Here is a 17,851-nt window from a genome sequence, read left to right on the forward strand (position 1 = left end):
TATATCTATATATCTATATATAATTATTGTGAAGAGAAACTTCAATACTAGTTTTGTACCTTAGAAAAACTTTTACACATATGCTAAAAATCTATACAAAATAATGTTTATTTCAATGTGTTTATAAGAGCTTAAAACATGAAAACAACCTAAATGTCTCAGAGTAGAATAGATAAATAATTGTGTTTCATTCATATAATGTAATACTACAAGTCAAAATAAATGAGTCAGAGCTCAATAGAAAAACATAGACAGATCCTCACAACAAAATGCAGAGATAATCTACAGATTGTGAGAAAAATTTTGGCAACCATTTATCTGATCTGATAAGGCTTAACATCCAAAATACATATTTTAAAAAATCCTTCTACAGCTTAACAGCAAAAGGTAATCACCAAGACAGGCAAAGGACATGAACAGACATTTTACCAAAGAAGAAAGAAATACAAATGGTCAAACAAGCACATGATGTTCAACATCATTAGCCACTAGGGAAATGCAAATCAAAAGCACAAGGAGATATCAATTTATACCCACTGAAATGGCTACAAGTTAAAAAACCAAAAACAACAGGTGTTGGTAAGGATGTGAAGAAATTGGAACCCTCATCCAATTGTAATTGTAGAAAAGTACAACCACTGTGGAAAATAGTTTGGTTCTTCCTCAAAAAGTTAAACATAGAATTATCTTACAATCTAGAAAATTCCTAGGTATGTACACAAATGAATTGAAATCAGGAGTGCAAACAGGTAACTTGTATACCAATGGTCATTGCAACACTATTCACAATAGCCAAAAGGTGGAAACAGCCTAAATGTCCATAAAGAGGTGAATGGATAAATAAAATGTGATATATACAAAGGAGCCCTGGTGGTGCAGTGGTTAAGTGCTCTACTGTTAACTGTCAGAGGTTCAAACATGCCAACAGCTCTGGGGAGAAAGATGGCAGTTTGCTTCTGTAAAGATTGCAGTGTTGGAAATTGTATGAGGCAGTTCTACTCTGTCTTGTAGGGTCACTATGAATTGGAATTAACTTGATGGCAACAGGTTTGTATACGTACAATGGAACCTTACTCAGCCATAAAGAGAAATGAAGTTCTGTTACATGCTACAACATTAATGAACCTTGAAAATATGTTGAGTGAAATGTCAGTCACAAAGAGACAAATATTTTACAATTCTACATATGTGAAATATCCAGGATAGGCCAGGGTATAGAGACAAAAGTTCATTAGTGGTTACCAGGGTTGTGAAGGAGGGGAAAAGGGGGACTTCCTGCTGAAAGGATACTGAGCTGTTAAAGATGTTGGAAAAAGATAATGGCAATGGTTGAGAAACATGATAAACATAACTAATATTACTGAATTGTATATATGAAGAATGTTGAAATGGCAAATGAGTCGTTACATATATATTTACCACAATAGAAAAAAAAAGAGATACTAAAAAAGTTTAGGTAAATCTCAATTATATGTTGAACAAAAGAGAGAAAGCTGAAGAAATGTCAATCTTCCTTCTGAGGAGTGGCTGGTGGGTTTGAACCACCGGTCTTCTGGTTAGTAGTCAAATGCCTTAGGCACTATGCCACCAGCACTCCCATCATTTATAGTAATGCTCAAAATAAGGAAAATAATGCTATCCATTGATATGGATGCATAGAAATGGACTTGGGGGTAAAGACATGCAATAGAATAAGAATATCAGTTCCCAAGGCATTTGACTGTGAACCACAAAGCTGGTGGTTCAAACTCACCAACCCCTCCTTGGAAGGAAGACTGGGCAATCTACTTCTGTAGAGATTATCACCTTGGAAATCCAAGGAGGGGTTGCTGTGAGTCAGAACTGACTCGATGGCAGTGAGTTTGGTTTTTTGGTTTAGGAGTGGAGCATAGAGGAGGACTCAGCAGAAGGGAAGGGAAGGAATGCAACTGGGTTCCTCCGCTATATTTGTACGGTTTTGTTTTTTAATAATGGACGACATTCTATTAGTTTTTAAAGTCTTTACCTTTTTTTTTATAGAAAATAAAACTTTATTTCTTCAAAGTATGAAGTCTATACATTTTGAAGCACTGAAATATTTAACAGTATTAAGAGAAACTATATTGTTGAGTAAAATTTAACCTTGGGTGATTAACTTTGACCTCATTCTGTTATACTAACGCACACAGCTGCTCAACCGTTCATAGAAACAACTCCCTCCCCATTGTATCTCCTTGCTTCATCATACTTTACCCCAATTCCTTTCATGACATCTCCCTTCTTCCCCCTAGCCAATGATGAGTTAGAAAATTTTGATGGATGTTATATCTATAGGGATCAATCAACTGATAGGTAGATACATAGATAAGTGTCTCTACTGAGAAATGCTAATTTACTCTAATGAGTTCAAGTTTGACTTAAATCACTCTTTCTGATGGAACCAGCTCTAAATGCTTTACACCTTGAACTCGGGAAGAGTTCTCCCCCAAAAGTGACGGAGCTTAGTCACAATACACTCCCTGGAGACTCAACACCAGTTATCCATGAATTTCTCAGCTCTACCTCTACCAAAGCGTTTTAGATCTGTTCTGAAAAAAGAGAAGCTTCTAGAAGTTTATGTGATCTCCTTTCAGAGTTGCTGTAGTTAAGTCATTGTTTTCTTTTATGTTGTTTGCTGCTTGCTGATTTTTCTTGATAGAATTCAACTTTAGTGTTTTCTTTTGAGGCTTCACTTGTTGCTTTCGCCCCACAACCACTGAGAAGTTATTCACTTGTTTTACATCCCTCAAGGAACTCTGGTAATGTAGTGGTTAAGGCATTTGGCTGCTAACCAAAAGGTCATGGTTCCAAATGACCAGCTGCTCCACAGAAGAAAGATGAGGCAGTCTCCTTCCATAAAGATTTACAGCCTTGGAACCCAAAGGGGATTGCTCTGAGTTGGAATCGACTAAATGGCAGCGAGTTTGGTTTGGTTTTGGTTTTACATCTGTTACCTTATGTTTGGAGTAAGACAAAAGTCAGATCTGGGAAAAAGAAATGGAAGAAAATTAAATTCAGCACAATATGGGATTTATCCTCCCAGGCTTCCCCAGAGGGTAGCAGTAAAATGTTTTAATCTTCTTGTCTTTTTAAGGCATTATTAAAGGTAATTATCTAGGAGGAATGGATTTTTACTCTGCTGCTATTTTGAGAAGCGTGAAAAAATGTTTAATTTTTCTCTCTATTTGAACAAATGAAAAGATCAGTGTGATCTGATGACTCAACTGCTTAGGACATTTTACACATACTTCACACATCCAGGGCACAAAAATTGGAAACAAAATAAACAACTCTGTTGCCAAATCCAAAGCAAAGTTTGTTAAATAGTAGCCTTTGTCCTAGAACCTCTCAGAATGTGTTTGCCTAGTGCATACGAATAAATGTACTCGAAGTCTGTACAAAGATATAAAGTCATACTAGGAAATAAAAGATCTGGGAGTGACACTGGACATTCATCAGGACTGAAGACCCTGGCATATCCTCCTCTGCCAACAAAACCTCCATCTCTACAGAGGTATACATGTACTCTTAGCACTGGAACAAGCACTTTTATTGTGTTGTTTTTAACCAGAGTTCCCATAAATAATTTTAATTAGTCCGGGAGCTCTGGTAACATAGTGCCTAGGGCACTTGACTGCTAACCAGAAGGCTGGCGGTTCAAACCCATCAGCCACTCCTGAGAAGGAAAGTTGGGCAATCTACTTCCGTAGTGATACTGCCTTGGCAACCCAAGGAGGGGTCGCTATGAGTCGGGGCCGACTCGACTGCATATAACAACAACAACAATATATTAGTCCATGAAGTTAATTCAAATAACTGCTTCCTTATTGCTAGGCACTTCTACATTCTAATTTTGTCCTTTAAAATAGAGTTTGTCAACAAAGATGCTCATAGAGTCTTGTATTTAACATTACTTCCTTAGGTTGTGTTATCAGAGTTGGGATTTTTATATCAAATAAGAATCTCAAGAGAAGTTACAGTGCATATAACTAAATTGCTTTCTAGAAGGACTGCTACATGCTGGAAAAAATGGGATATGATTAATGCTTATTGTTATCATATTTTACCCAAGATTCAAGGGAAGCTAAAATCCACCTCTTGGCCATGAATACCTCAGACTATGAAGTTCCTGGTAGAGAAATATGAATGGAGAACAAACACAGAAAAGGAATATTTTATTGGCTGGGATATTAGTGCCAACTCCAACGCAGGACTTGTATGAGTTAGGTTGAAACCTAACAGAGAGGCCCTTTGCCCCATGCCCACATCAAAACCTTGTATCTTTCCATGCTGATTGGAGAGAAGGCAGGTCCCATGGCTAAGAGGCAGAAAGATGAGATCCAGAAAGCCTCTTTTAGAGCAGTGTGAACCTGGGCTGTCTAACCTGGGGCTTTTCCATACCATATAGGCAGGCCGGGGCCAGCATTTAAACCTGCCTTTCAGGATAGCCTGTCTCAGGCCTCAATAATGGAATCCAGCTCTGGGCACTGGGGCCCCTGCCCAAATAGGAAAGGTCTTCTTAGCCTTGAGGAGTATCAGGAACCCCTCCAATGACTTCATGGGCCTGCTTCCCATATTTTTCCCAATGTTTCTCTATGGTCTCCCTGCTCAGCCTCTCTCAGGTCTTTGTGACTGCCTCATTTATTCTGGACAGTACTGTTTTTGAAATAGATCCAGATGGGACATTTAAGTTTAACTTAAGGCCTCCTCATACATTAGAAGAAGAGCTTTGGTGGTATAATGGTTAAGACATTCAATTGCTTACCAAAAGGTCAGCAGTTCCAGCCTACCAGCTGCTCTGTGGGAGAAAGATGAGGCAATCTGCTTCTGTAAAGGTTTCAGCCTTGGAAACCCTACTCTGTCCTATAAGGTTGCTATGAGTGAGAATAGACTTTATGGCAGTGGGTTTGTTTCCTTGGTTTATACATTAGAAAAAAAAAGTCACATCCATTTTCTATTTCAAACTTAATTTAGCTATGTAATCTAATCTCGTTTATCAGATCATCTAATCCAAAAACCAAGCTAGCAATTGAAAAAAGTCTCCAAAATATGAAGAAATTAAAAAATTCACAAAGAAATTAAATCTTTCCCTTCCTCTCTCATACAGAAGAGACCCCCATTTCTTCACATGAACTCTAATTCTGCTCAGTCCCTGCAAAGCAGCAAGCGATGTAGTAATGTGGGTGTTGGTTCCTTCTTTGGTAGGTGCAGCATGGGCTGGAGTGCTCTCGGCCTGTTTTGATTCGTTATCACTGTCACATTCACATCTCACATACTCCACTTTCCCAAGATTCCAGGGGTCAACAGGACACATAGCATATAAAAGAATCAGTTCCATATCCACAAACTTGCATTTCCCAAGCAAGACTAAGATTCCTAAGATTTGGTTCTCTTTACCATCAGGAACAAGCTTTCAACGAAGGCTGTATGAGTGGTAAAAAGGAAGAAGATAGGGAATAGAAAAGCAAAAGGCTCCTTAGCTTCAGTTTCTTCAAAGTTCTGTCCAATTTACTGGAAACAAGTTAGTCAGAGGGAGAGTCAGAATCAATTCATTCGGATTGATTCAGCCCAGAAGCCAGGATACTTCTTTCAGTAAATTAAGTTCCAAAGAATCTTCACTTAGCAGACCTAGGTGAGATCATTTGAGACTCTCTGTCAAATTCAGAAAGGATCTCAAGCCATGTGGGCAGACTTTTCAGATGGAATCTTTTTGATGAAAATTGTCCCCAAATATCTAAGCTCTTTCTTTGCTATACCTTAATGTCCCCTTCAAATCAGCCAAGAAGTTTTTCAGAAGCAGCAAGTGCTTATTGCTTCTATCCTTGAAGGAGATCTAGGGACTCATTTTCGGGTTTAGTATCCATCTCCCTGTGGGGTGTGGATTTTACCTTACTATGAACCCCTGACCCTGGACTGCATAAGGAGAGCTTCCAGTTTTTACTGTATTTTAGTTTATTTTCTAAGGCATGCAAATGTGACTTTCAGAAAAGCTATTGGTGAAGAAACAGCTTCTAAACTTCCTTCTGTTAGAAATATGAATATTAATGATAAAATCCAATATTTGTTGAGCATGTAGTATAGTTGAGCACTATTCTCAGCTTTATAAACTTATTAACTCATTTAACCTTTCCCTAAGGGTGTCAGAAGGCAGGATACATCCTTCTTCTTCTTCTTCTTCTTCTTTTTTCCATTATGATTTGGGTGAAAATTTACAGAGCAAATTCACTTTCCATACAGCAGCTCACATACACTTTGTCTCATGACATTGACCACAATTTACCATAATGAAACAGCTCCCCTTCCACTTCCTCCCAACAGTCACCTCTTCCCTGTGTCCATCCCTCCATGCACCCCTGCCCCCTGAGCTGTCTCCCTGTGCATAAACAGCCCTTCTTTCTCCCATGCTTGTTCTCTCCAAGAAGAGGATACACTCTTCTTTCAGGGACCTCAGCCCACCCCTGCTGAAGCCACTGTGAGTGGGAGGGTAGGGACTCCTCAGTGATGCTAAGCCAGGATGGCAACACAGACAGGATGTGCAAAGAGGGCCCACAGGAGGCTGTTTTTATTTCTTCACAACAGACACGAAGAAGCAGCCCATAGCACCTGCTACTGAGGCCTTATTAATGCCAATTCTGCAGGTCACTTCCTGGGTGTCTGGGGAGGGGTAGATGGTAGCGAGGCACAGACTTGTGTGCTGGGGAACTTCCCTGGTCATGCCCTAAGGGAATAGCCTGGTGGCCCTGGGCACACACCTGGGGTGGTTTGAGTACTCAATTCAAGTGGAGATGGTCATGCCTGAGACCTCATTCATTGAACAAATGTGCATTAAGCACCTACTCTGTGCTAGGCACAGCAATGAACAAAACCTCCTCCATCCTTTTTTTCAGTACTTCATTAATTTCTGGTGCTACAAGATGTCTCAGGTTCACTTTATATTTTCCCTGCTCCAGCCCTGAAATCAACTTCTTCAAGGAGCCCTGATTCATTTTATCAAAGAATGGCATTTAGAAACCAAGATCTGGACACTTGGTCTTCTCTTTGTCACTAGGATGTCATTGCTTCTAGGCTCACTTGGCTTGTTAAAAGAGCGCTGGAGCCAACCTGAAGGAACTCCTAAAAACCAAAGCTGGAATAATATGAGTAACAAAATAAGTAATGATAGTATGAAGTTATACTCCAGGGGGAAAACAAAATCCATGAGACCATACTGATATAAATAAATAATTGAATAAATAAATCAGTGGAGGAGAAGCAACAGCTCTTCCTTACAGAAACAAACAAACAAAAAAATCAAACCCAGTGCCATTGAGTTGATTTTGATTCATAGAATTCATAGAAACCGCTGGGTTTCTGAGGTGGTAAAGCTTTATGGAAGTAGATTGCCCAGTCTTCCTTCCATGAAGTGGCTGGTGGGTTTGAACCCCCAACCTTCTGGTTAGCAGTTATATGCCTTAGGCACTTACAGAAGAATTTCAATTAATAATTGTGGAAGCAAAGAGGGAACTAGAAAAACCACCAATAGGGAAACTTTTCAATAGTAATTGTTTTAGAGAAAATCTACCAATGATGCTAAGAGTTTGAGGAGACACAGGGTATTTTCATAATTTCAAAGTATTTTCCCCCAAATATTTACTAACTAGGGGAATAAGAAGTAACTTTACAATGAAGAAATCCACTAAAACACCATCTTAGACAAGTGATCAAGGTTAACATCACCTATAATAACCTCTTGGTATAATGGACTAGAAAAAGTACAGTATCTCTGTGATATTTTAGCCAAAATCCATCACCCCCTCTAATCACTAGAAAGCATCAGACAAACCCAAGTCAAGGGACTTTCAGCAAAATAACTCATCAGTGCTCTTCAAAAGTGACAAAGCCATGAAAGACAAAGACTGAGGCACTGTCACAGATTAGAGGATACTAAGGAGTCACTAAACACTAAATGCAATATCGGATCCTGGACTAGAGAATGACATAAATGACCTAAGTGGAAAAAAACATTAAAGTCTATCTAAGGTCTGTAGTTCAGTTAATAAAATTGTGCAAATGCTAATTTTCTAAGTTTAATAATATACTATGGTTATGTTAGATTTTAACATTAATGGAAACTCAGTGAAGGATCCAAGGGGATTCTCTGAACTGTTTTTGCAACTTGTTTTTAAGTTAAAATTAATGCAAAGTAATAAGTTTTAAAAAAGCAGATGGGTGGGAAGCAAAACTTCTCTCTTTAGGGATTCTTGATAGTTGCATATCCTTGGGAAAAACACTTCCCAAGTGCCTCAGTCTCTTTATCTATAAATTGGAGTACTAGTGATATCTAGGGAGCCCCTGGGTGGCACAAATGATTACATGCTTGACTACTAACTGAAAGGCTGGCATTTTGAACTCACTCATAGGTGCTTAGGAAGAAATGCCTGACAACCCAACTGGTCACAGCCGAAACCCTATGGAGCACAGTTCTATTCTGTAACATATATGATCACCATGAGTCAGAATCGACTTGACAGCAACTGAAAGAAAAGTGGCATCTAGCTTATAGGGTTGTTGTCATTATTGTTAGTTCCCATCAGGTCATAAATTAGTTAATATAGAAAAAGGTCTCAGAGTAGTACTTGCCACACAGTAGACCTTAATGAGAGTTTGCTGCTGCTGCTGCTTCTACTAAATGAAAAAATCCCGAACTCACTGCCATCAAGTAGATTTCAACTCATAGTGACCTCCTTTGGGTTTTAGAGGTGGGAAGTCTTTATGGAAATAGATTGCCCAGTCTTCCTTCTGCAGAGTGGCTGGTAGGTTTGAACTGCCAACCTTCCGGTTAGCAGTCAAATGCCTTAGGCTACTACTACTGTTTAATGCTATCTGTGGTAATAGCACTTATCAGTGTTTTCAGTGAGTGTGCAGCTCTCCTTAGCTGGAGTCAAGTTCTGGGATTAAAAAACTTAGGCAAACTTATGAAAGTTTCATCATAAGTAATTTCTATGTCTGATGAAAAGAAGAACAAAGGAGAGGGGTGTGCATCATTTTGGAAGAAGCACAAGGATCCTGCGTAAAGAATGGATAAATGATGGCACATCTTCATCTTAAATAATAACTTGTCCCTAAATGTTACTCCCATGAAATCAAGGCTTTTCTTTACTTCCTTTCTGTATCACCAGCACCTAGTGAGGGAGCTGATTCCCAGGAGCTGAATACTATTTGAAAAATGGGGTTGAATGTGAATAATGTTTGTGATATAAAAATACATGGAAAAAGCATGATATAACAATATATACAGAGTGGTTATGATAAGAAGATAATTATCCATAGAACGGATACTAAAAGAAATACCCTACAATGTTAATCAGAGTTGTATGTAGATCATGGGACTAAGGGAGGTTTTGTTTTCTCGTCTTTCCCACATTTAAAATTTTTCTTTAATGGGGATATATAGCTATTATAATGAAAGCACAGTAATAAAGACAGTTTCTGTAAGATCCTGCTTGAGGATGATTTCCTAGGGGCACCATGGTGGTTGAATAATGTATAATGGACCTTAAAGGACTGAAAGAATCTATTTGGGGATCTTACTAGAGCAGTGATATAGACAGAGGGTGTCCATAGGAGGCATTTGCAGAGTGATAAGATCAGCAGAGAGAAGAGAGCAGAGAGTACTCCTTACTGAGAGAAAGCCATGTGCCTTATGTCAGAGGTATCACACTGCAGGCCATCGAGGCTGGAGGGTGCCAGGGCACAGAGAGGGAGAAGACAGCTGAGTGTGATTGCCATCCAGCAGTGGCTCCCAGCAAAGGGTTGTACACCTCACTGGAAATATTGTCTCCTTCAAAACCCTTTGTTTCTACGTTGTGTTGTGTTTTGGTGACATTTATTTAGAGTGACATACACTTTGCTGAGTGATTTCTGTTGCTTTTCTCATTTCTTAAACTTCTTGCCAAAACATTGTGCCTGAGTGCTGTTGACCTGTGGAACAGATTAACATAGACAGGATACCTGCATTGTCTGGGTTGTTGAACAAGAAGGACTATGAGGTCCTTCTAAATCTAAGGTTCAGTAACTATTTAAGTGATGGTAACCTAAGTATTGAAACCTGAGTATTGAGAACAGGATTTAAGTGTCTGGGAGGGGGTTGAATCAAAAAATCGTGACAATTCTTATTCTACCCTTCTTAGTAACTATGGTTGTGCTTGTTTCCCATTACTTCTGTAATCAATTACCACAGAGCAAGTGGCTTAAAACAATGCCAGTTATATAGTTCTGGATGTCAGAAGTCTAAAATGGATTGGTGGGGCTGTGTTTCTTCCGGCGGCTCCACAGGCAAATTCTTGCCTTTTCTAGCTTCTAGAAGCTGCTTGCATTCCTTGCCTTGTTGCCTTTTTCTTCATCAAAGCCAGCAAGGTAGCATATTCATCCCTCTCTTCCTTACCACTGTTTTTATCATCATTTTCTTCTACTCTTTCTCTCCTTCCTCTTGACTCACCTGCCTCTCTCTAATAAGGACCTTTGAAATTTCATGGAAATAATGTAGGATAATCTTTTTGTCAAAAATACTGAATTTAATCCCATCTACAAAGTCTCTTTTGCCATGTAAAGTAATCCACTCACAGATTCCAGGAATTAAGACTTGGACGTTTTTGGTGGTCATTACTCAGTTTAACACAGTGGCCTCTTGTGTTGTATGTACCCCACCACGAAGGCTGACGTACAGAAATGCTTTTCCAGACAGAGAGGCATGAGGGTTTTCTACAGTGCTTCTGGATGAGCTTCTCTTTCTGAAACACATTTCCCTTTGGAAAAAGCCTTCTAACTCTTTCATACAAATTCCTATCTTATTCTTGGAAGTCAATTGAAATTAGAATCAAACCAATTAAATGTCATTTAAGACTATGAAGACAAGAAAGCTTTGAGTGCATATGCTGCCCATGAATCATCTTTTTGAGGCTTCTTTGAGTTTGAAGGGAGAGACAACATATGGTTTTGATGTGGGCTTACATTGCCATGTAATCCACATACCTCCATCTACTTTGAAGAGCTGCACAAAGATGGTTTATTGTTCTCTCTGTAGCCCTACACCAGCTCAGAAAAAAGATCTAAGTTGACATGTTGGTTTTTAAAAATGCACATGTTGATTTTTTTCTTCATTATGTGACTGGGTGGAGTTTTCATGCTAGTAAATGAGAACATTTCTTCTTAGACTCTGACTCTGAAGAACGCCATCAGACTTATGTGGTCTGGAGTGATCTAGAAGTGGAAAAAGTCCTGGTTCTATAAAGTACAGAGCTTCCATCATCAAGCTTGTACTGTCCTTGAGTTATTGGTACAAGTTATTGACAATGGCTCTCTGCTGGCCTACAGCTTTAAGGCCAAAATCTTTATCCAGGCATTTAAGATCTTTTTAAATTAGTTTCCATCTATCTACTTGTCAACTTTGACCTTCAATGGTTTCCAAACAACTCTAACTACAGTGGCCCATATCAATTGTCTTCTATGTCTTGGATTCATGCATCCATTTTTTTATTCACTCAACTCATTCATTTATTAAACAAATATTTTTTGAGGACCTCTTATTGTTATGAAGGAGCCCTGGCAGTACACTTGGCTGCTAATGGAAAGGTTGGCAGTGGGAACTCACCAGCTGCTTCTGGGGAGAAAGACGTGGCAATCTACTTCCATAAAGATTTACTCTGGAGCAGTTCTACTTTGTCCTACTTGTAGGGTCACTATGAGTCAGAATAGATTCCATGGCAACATGTTTTTATTTTTTCCAATTGTTATTATGAACAAGACCATTGTGGTACCATATTTCAGTGACAGTGCCAACTTTTTTTTTTTTTTCTTCTCAGTTACTCAATTCTCTGATCCTGAGTGATATTCTTTCTTCTGTGCCCAACTCCAAATTCATCTCCTTGTGAGGTTGTTGCTAGTTCATTTCACTTTAAAATTATGAGTATAAATTTCTATGAAGTGTTAGCCCTATTCCTAATTTTTTCTGGTTAATTTGTACCCATATCTTCTTCTTTCTTCTTAAACTTCTGTCTACCAGCTGATAGCCTCATCTCTTATATTACAGAGAAAATAGAATCAAGAAGAGAACAATCTACTTTTCCACCTATAAATCTTTCAAAGTATCTGCACTTGGAAAATAGTTCCTGCTTCTATCAAGGGCCAGTGATTTCATCCCTCTCCTCTCAAGGATTCTGGTCTGGCAGTTATTCCTTCTCTCCTGAAAAGTGCAGTCTACCTTTCTGAAGAGTCATTACATTTGCATTCTAAATCATAAGTGTTCTAATATATTGTAATAACTTCTATTTAAAAAATACTTTCCTCGACTCCATGTCCCACTCAATTTCTGCCTCATGTCTCTGCTCACTTTTATAGCAAGAATGTTTGGAAATACTAGTCTGTATTCACGGTGTAATCTTTTCCACCACCCCTTGTCTTGTAACATACTCCCATCAGGCTTTTACATTCTACTCCACTGAATCTCTCTTGTCAAATCAACAATCACTCTCAGCTCATCTCACTTGGCCTCTTAGCAGCATTGGATACAGTTTGTCACTTCCATCTTACAATTCTTTGTCCTTTGTTTCTTGGACACCGTGCTCTCTTGGGGTCACAAGTTGAACTGTCTCACAAGATGTGCTCTAGCACTAATCTCTTGTACCTGCAAATAAGACTTTATTTGGACGTAGGGTGTTTACATATGTAACCAAGTTAAAATGAGATTATACTAGATCAGGATGGGCCCAAATTTAATGACTGGTGTTCTCATGAAATGAAGGAAATTTGCACACAAAGACACACACACACACAGAAGACCATATGATGACACAGATAAACAGGGAAGGTGGTCATGTGAAGATGTAGGAAGAAATTGAAGTAATGAAGCTATAAGCAAAGAACACAGAGAACTGCACAAGGTCGCAGAAGGAGAGAGGCATATGTCAGATTCTTTCCTAGAACACTAGAGGGAGCATGGCCTGGTTGACACCTTGTTTTTGAACTTCTAGCCTCCAGAACTGTGAAGGAATAAATTTCTGTTGTTTCAAAACTTCCAGTGATACTTTGTTATGGCAGTGCTAGCAAACTAATGCATCTGGTTTTCCTCCCATCTCTTCAGCTGCTTATTCTAAGTCTGTTGACTGGCTCCTCCTCTTTCTATGACTTCTGTTTGTTGGAAAGTCTCAGCCTCAGTTCCTGCTATTTTCCTGACTTTATCCAGTAACTTGGATTAGAACATAATTTAAATTCTGATAATTCTCAAATTTTTATCTCTAGCCCAACTCTGCCCTCACCACCCTAACCCTGCCTCAAATCCAGACCCGTATTTAATAGCTTACTCAACAAATTCACTTGAATGTGTAATGTTGTTATGTGCCCTCTAGTCAGACCCGACTCATAGAGACCCCTCCTTGGGTTTCCGAGGCTTTATCACTATGGAAGTAGATTGCCCCATCTTCCTTCCGAAGAGTGGCTGGTGGGTTTGAACCAGCCTTCTGGTTAGCAGTCAAGTGCCTTAAGCACTATGCTACCAGACATCTCAAATGTAATGTTTCCAAAACAGAACTATTGATTGACTTATCCTACACCTACTTCCCTCCAGTTTTCCCTCTCATGGTAAATGGCACTACCATTGGTCTGGTTTCTCAATTTCAAAGCTTAAGAATCTCTCTTGGTTTTTGCTCTTTCTCCAATATTCCACATACACTCCACCAGCAAGTCCTATCAGTTTTGCTTTCAAAATAGTTACCACATTTGACCAATCTGCTCCAAGCCTGTATTTTTGCTTACTAGGGTTTCTCCAAACTTCCTCCCTGCTCACCTATTCCCTTTAGCCTTCCTACAGTGAGTACTCCACAGTTGCTGGAGTTGTTGTAGTTATAGCCATTGAGTAGGACCCAACTCTTAGCGACCTTGGGTTTCTGAGGCGGTATCACTACAGAAGTAGATTGCCCAACGTTCCTTCCGTTTGAACCGCCAGCCTTCTGGTTAGCAGTCAAGTGCCTTAGGCACTATGCTACAAAATTCTTAAACCAAATTTTGTAATAAAACTGTTCAAAACCTTTAATGGCTTCTCAGTGTATTCAGAATGTAAGCAAACTCTTACCCTCCCTGCTCTCTGTTCTAGCAGTTACTCAACCAAACGAGATTCGATCCTTTCTCAGGGTATTTACCTGTCCAGTTTCCTCTACTGAGTGTTTTCTTCCCATAGATATTCACTTTCTCTTTTTATTTATGTCTCATCTTATGTGTCACTTCTGAAGGACTTCCTAACTACCTATCTAAAACAGCACCCTCTCCAACCCCCATTACAATCCTTTTACTTTACTTGTTATCTTCACTACACTTACCTGTCACTACATGATAGACCTATTTGTTTACTGTTTGTCTCTAGCCCTAGAATGTAAATTCCATGAGTTCATTCTGTCCTTGTATCCAGAACAGTTTTTGGCAGGCAGTAGGTAAGTGATAAATATTTATTGGGTGAATCTGAATATTCCAAGTTTTAATGTCAATCCTTTCCCTAAAGAACTGTCTCATTTTTAATCAAATTTTTTTAATTTAACAGGAAGTGCTGTCTTGTATTGTTATGTACACTTCTGTCTCTGTTCTATTCTGCCAATTCAACTGCAGGTAGCTCAAAGATGACTCTGCTTATACTCTTTTTACGTTATTACTCAACACAACATTCTGCACTCAGTAAACATAAAATACGTATATGTTGATGGTGGTAGTGACTTCAGTTTTCCTTCTGATGACGGCATTTTGAAAGGAAGTTTTAGTGAAAAACTTTAAGGAAATTCTAGCCTAGAGGAATACAACTCTGACCCTAATTGGCAAATGGAAGATTATTCTCATAACCTCAACTGTGTAAGAGGTCTCATCCAAGAGATAAAGATAACAGGGAAATAAAATTTTAATATGCTGAGCCTCTGCAATACCCTGGCATGGCAGCTCAGTGTTTCTCAAAGTGGGATCCATGGAACACGTGGGTCTAGGAGTCAGAACTATTTTTGTAATAATAGTAAGTTGTTACTTGCCCTTCATTCACTACATTGACACTGGCATTTATGTTACAAAGCAATCGTAAGTGAACCTGCTGGTGCCTCAGCACAAATCACAGCAGTGCCACTCAACTGTGATAGCAGTCTTTATAATCTTTGTGGTAAAAACACACACATACATAAAAGCTAGGCTCTTAAGAAGGTTCTTGATGAAGCAGTAAAAATCATTAATTTTATTAAATCTCTGCTCTTTAGCAAATGTCTTTTTAATACTCTGTAAAGTAAAATGGGAAGTACACATAAAGCATTTTGGCTGTGTACTGATCAGGAGATGGTTATCTTAGAAAAAGCACTTGTGCAATCGATTTACAAGTTGGAGTAGTAACTTTTTTCTAGAACACCTTTTGTACTTGAAAGAACAACTGACACACAAACTATACTTACTCAAATTTGGAGATTTGGCAGATATGTTTTTCAAAAATAAATAAAGTGAGCCTGTCATTTTAAGACAAAACAAGTGGTGGTATTTGCTGTCAATAACAACATTCAAGCTCTTAAATGAGAATTAAAACTTTGGAAAACTTGTATACTTTTCCAGTACTTATAGACTTTCTGACGAAAACAATGGTGATATTATTAACAAATGTGACTTTTTTTTAAATTATGATAAAAAAATATTCCATATTCCAAATGGACTTTTTTTAAATTTAAAGTTTACAGAGTAAATTAATTTTCCATGCAACAGTTCATACACATTTTGTTCCATGACATTGATTGCAAACCTCACAATATAACAGCAGTCTTTTCTCTTCCTCCTCTGGTTTTCTATTCCCTGTGTCCTTCTCTCCTAAGCATTCCTGCCCTCTGAGCTATCTCCTTGTGCAAATACTGCCCTTCTGCTCTCCCATGGTTAATTGTTCTAAGGAATGTACCTACTGGTGTAAATGTTCACCTCATAGGTCTGTTTATTGTTTGGCTAGAAGCCATGGAAGTGAGTTCAATTCCAGGCCTGAAGGGTGACTATATTGCTTAAATATAGCAGCCTTGGGGGTTTCACCAGTCTCTATCAGACCAGTAAGCCTGGTCCTTTTTTTTACGATTTTGAGTTTTGTTCCACTTTTTTCTCCCACTCCATCCAGAATCTCTTAATCTGACCCATTTCTGAGGGGCTGACAGTGGTAGCTGGGTGCCATCTACTTTTGTTCTCAGGGTCATGTAGGCTGAGGTTTACATGGTCCACTAGTCCCTTGGACTAATTGTTTTCATGGTTTGGTTTTCTTCATGCTTCACAAATGTGATTTTTTTGATATTGTAAAATACAATGAATCCACGTTTGTAAGATCAGTGAGCCAATATTTTCCAAATGACCAATTGTCAAAGAAAACTTCAGCAATTAAGGTTAATTTTAAATTTATGATGAGTTTATTTGAGCAGCACTATACAGTTAATGACTAGAGAAACACCCAAACTGAAAGTGGAAAGGAGCTCTATCAATAGGAAAAAAACCCGAAGGCTTATATAGCAAGAGCAGGGAAGTTAAAGAAGTAATATTTAATATGTGTCAGAAAAGAACAAAAGACACTTAAATAACATATCATAAATGTGATAAATTGGTGGTCACTTATGCACAATCTTGAGGACGACCTGAGGAATTGTTACTTTAGGCATTACTTTGTGGGTCACAGGGAGCAATAAACCAAAGATCTGTTAGATACGTCTGAGCAGGTTATTTTCCTAAAAGTTTGGAATGGTTTTAATGTTTCAGTTAGTTACTAGACTCTAGCAAGTCTGGAAGGTATACATTTTTATATTTACACAATTCATGATGCTACAAAATCATGCATGGTACTTTGAAGGTTCTTTAAAAGTGCAAGACAGACCTATAAATTTTATATAACAGAATATGAAAAGTTCATTGATAGGGCTGCAGATTCCAGAGTGCAACTTACATTTAGAAAACTACTACTTGTTGAGTTTTGATATAGTATTAAAATAGAATAAAATATTTTAAAAATGTTTCTTCTTTCTCCAATATCATATTTTTGTAAGCCTGGATCATATTGTCCACTTCAACCAAAATAATATATTGCCACAGATTAAATGGAGGAACAGTTATGAGAATCTAAACATTAAAGAGATTTGAAAAATAACATAAAACAATGCCATTCTTCTCATTAACTTTTTGTTCTTTAAAACATAGTTATTTTTGTAAAAATATTTATTTTATGTTAACATGTGTTGAGTTTATTTTTTTAATATTAATACACAATTTTCAAATTTTCTGTTTTAATTTCTAATAAAGTAAATTCTAATAGATACACTCCAGAAAAGCAAAAGCTCTTTGAAATTTTCATAGTTTTTAAGATTGGAAAGGATTCTTGAGACCAAAACACTTGAAAACTGCTGAGATAGATGCAATGAGGGATGGAAACAGGAAGTAAGCTGTCTCCTCCTTCCAGGATTTGCAATTTGGAGGAGACATGCTAATTTGAATAGCAATCAGTATAGAAAAGGAATAAACTACCATGAGAGTTATACAATTTCTGACTGGTCCAAGAAAGACTATAATGTTAGGAGTCAAGTGGGCTTGTTAGAGCCAGAATTCTCCTTTTTCTTCAGATACTTCAGTCTACGGACAATATATGAATACACGTTATTAAGTTTCTAATTGTAGAACTAAGAGACTGTTTATTTGATATGCAATGCCCTTTTCTTCTCCCTCCACTGATTATTAAATACACTTGATTTCTTGTGCCTCAAAAAGAGATTTGTGCCTCAAATGTTTTACTTAAAATTTCTAGTTTTGATGCTCAACTAGTTTGATGCTTCTG

Source organism: Orycteropus afer, unplaced genomic scaffold (assembly GCF_000298275.1).
Source record: "Orycteropus afer afer isolate SDZICR_OR568_19922 unplaced genomic scaffold, OryAfe1.0 scaffold00017, whole genome shotgun sequence".
NCBI lineage: Eukaryota > Metazoa > Chordata > Mammalia > Tubulidentata > Orycteropodidae > Orycteropus > Orycteropus afer.